A 3,169-nucleotide genomic window follows, 5' to 3' on the forward strand; every position below is an offset into this window, starting at 1 on the left:
TCCATAATTTACTATATTTAAAAAGAAGCATAAATAGGGTTTGTTACTTTTGATTTCAATTTTCAAAGTAAACTTTGTAGGTAAATGAAAGTTACATAGAAAAGATAGGACGTTGTCGTGACTTTGACAAAAGATGCACCGTGAATGAAGGGTCACACTAAGAACTAAGAACAACTCATTTCCAAGATTATGACTAAAGTTCCTTTTTAGCAAGTCAATTCAAACTTGAGTGCCTACCCACTTACTATTTAAATAGTTAAGCGACCATCTATTGGTCGCATTTTCATAATAATGATAATATTTATTTATTTTACAAAGATATTATGTCTAATATGAATATAACAGAGCCATAATAAAGAGAATTAATTGCCTTAAAGAAAATGATGTGTTGGACTGGAAATAAACCACGTCCAATGTGAGTGACCACAATGTTAATTATAGTGACAGATCTGGGGTATCGGAGGCATCTCCACATCCAAAACCCCTTCAAGAATACGTTCCACCAGACTCATGGTAGGCCTTCTCTCTTCCTCATCTTGGATGCACCAACACGCAACTTTGCAAAATTTTGTCACTTGTTCAACACAAGCTTCCCTGTTTAGCCTACTGTCTAAAAGGCTAATGACATCACCTCCCTCTATAAGAACACTTGCAACCAAACCAGGGAAGTATTTACTCCTTGAACCTTCAGAGTGTTCTGCATTTCTCTTACCATGAAGTAATTCAAAAAGCACCATTCCATAGCTATAAACATCTGCTTTGGCTGTGATAGCCACCCCTGATAACCATTCTGGTGCTGGATACCCTATGGACCCCCTTGTACTTGTCAAAACCCTACTAAAGTCTCGACCAACAAGCTTTGCCAGACCAAAATCTGCGATTTTTGGACTGAAATCAACATCTAAGAGAATGTTATCTGGCTTTATGTCACAGTGAATGATACAGTCTCTGCACTTCTCATGAAGATAGACTAACCCTCTTGCAGTTCCAAGTGCAATCTGATACCTGGTTTCCCAGTTTAGAACTTGTTTTCCATGGAAAAGATGGGTGTCCAAAGAACCGTTTGCCATGTGATCATACACCAATAATTTATTTTTACCTTGAGCACAGAACCCACGAAGGCGTACAAGATTAACGTGTTGGATAGTACCGATGGTGCTGACTTCACTCCTGAACTGTTTCTCTCCTTGGCTGATGCTTTCAAGCTTTTTCACTGCCACAATCGACGAATCATGCAGTACCCCCTTGAACACGGAACCAAAACCACCTCCTCCCAATTTGTCCGAGAAATTTTTTGTAGCTATTTTTAAATCTCTGTATCCAAATGCCACCAAAGATCCCTCCATTGTGGTCTTACCCGCCGATAATGATATCCTCTTTTTTCTAAAGATCAAGAACAAAATTACACCCAAGACAAAAACCACACCACCTACAGACCCAACAACAGCACCCACGGTGACCCAGTTAGTCTTTTTATGATGTGGAAGATCTTTTGAAGCGACTTTGACAAAGATTGTTTTCCCACTATCATTATCATTGTCTTCCGAGAGGTTCAAGAGATCTCCATTCCAAACCAAACACTGATTATCGACAAAAGAGTAAGCATTACATGAGCAATTGTTCAAACATGTTGTACGACATTCTCCAGCACTCCCAACTTCCGTAGAGTTATTTGGTGGCAGACTCTTGACTGTAATCATCAGAAAATCATGCTTTTCCATGTTCCCCCCACACTGTAAATCAGATTTTCTCACACACCCACCAGAGAAATCACTCTGATTCCAATCACTCTCTGATCTAGGCTCAAAAGCAGTCAAGCAATTACAGAATTGTAATGCAGTCTGCCTGCAAATCCCAAAGGCCCCACACAAAGCATAGACATCACACCGTGTTTTAGGTTGAGACCAAACTAAAATCCACTCTTTGGTATTTTCTGACCATGTTAGTAGCTGAATTTGACCAGAAACAGCCATCATATTTCTAGATATAATGGAAGGATTATACACAGAATAAGTGAAGTAACTCTCGTTCTCATTCGTATTGTAGCTGTAATTAAATATGTTATCCAACCTCATTTCAGGTATTAAGTCAAACGAATTCCCATTCCAAGACCCACTTGTCCAATATTGCTGAGACCCATTCCACTTGCTTACATACTCTTTACTTGATGGATAAAGCTCCAAAGAGAAGAGTCCTACACCAGGATCTTCTTTGCTTCTCCACGATGTAAATATCTGACTCGTTTTTGTTCTATTATTATAACCAAGTTTAGAACCAGGCAACCAAGTATCAGTTGGGTGCTCAAAACTCTGCCAAAAAGGTTCAATTGAATTTGAACCGGAGTCTCTCAAAACTAAGTTGCCATCATCAAGAATAACAGCTATTACAGACTTCAAAGTAGTGGTGGTGGAGACGTTTGTGGACCAAATCTGGAACTTTGACTCATTCAAGAGCACCAAATTACCATTAACGAATTTTAATTCTGAACGGAATCTATCAGAGATGGGTGTTTCTCTGTTTGCTACCCAAACAATGGTAGGAGGATTGGAATAGAGCTTCTTATACCAGATGCCTATGTAATACTTGGAAGAGTTGCCTGCTTTGAAGAAACCCAGCTCGAATTGTTCACCTTCGGATATGATCGTATAGTCTCCAGACAGAGACTGGTTTGCAGAGATGGTGTTGGCTCCAGATGAGATGGTGATGGATAAAGTGAAATACAGGAGGGCCACAAACCTCACTATACTTATTTCTTTGAAGAAGCACATGACTTGTAAAAATTTTGGAAAGTGAGATATATATATATATATATATATATATATATATATATATATATATATATATATATATATATATATATATATATATATATATATATATATATATATATATATATATATATATATATATATAGAGAGAAACAGAGATAACAGGTATCGTATCATATGCAGAAACATATCACCAGTATTGGATTTTATACAACTCACATTTGATCCCTAAGGTGAAGTTCTTTATTGGTTTCTAGTCTAACTTGCTAAACCTGCTTGGAATACTTTTCCATTCCAATTCCTATCATATGTTTAAAAGTCATATCCAACAGTATAAATACAAGCTTAAATTTTCTACATGGTGGGACAGTGGGACTTGACATCCTTGTCATCTCCATCGG

At 37.6% G+C, this 3,169-nt stretch overlaps 1 pseudogene; it reads right to left on the minus strand.

Annotated features, from left to right (window-relative positions):
• Positions 1 to 264: 264 nt before the first annotated feature.
• Positions 265 to 2,805, minus strand: LOC145092352 (G-type lectin S-receptor-like serine/threonine-protein kinase At2g19130 pseudogene; annotated as a pseudogene).
• Positions 2,806 to 3,169: the final 364 nt, after the last annotated feature.

The sequence above is a fragment of the Lactuca serriola genome, chromosome 3 (assembly GCF_051521515.1).
Source record: "Lactuca serriola cultivar US96UC23 chromosome 3, Lser_US96UC23_V15, whole genome shotgun sequence".
Classification (NCBI taxonomy): Eukaryota; Viridiplantae; Streptophyta; class Magnoliopsida; order Asterales; family Asteraceae; genus Lactuca; species Lactuca serriola.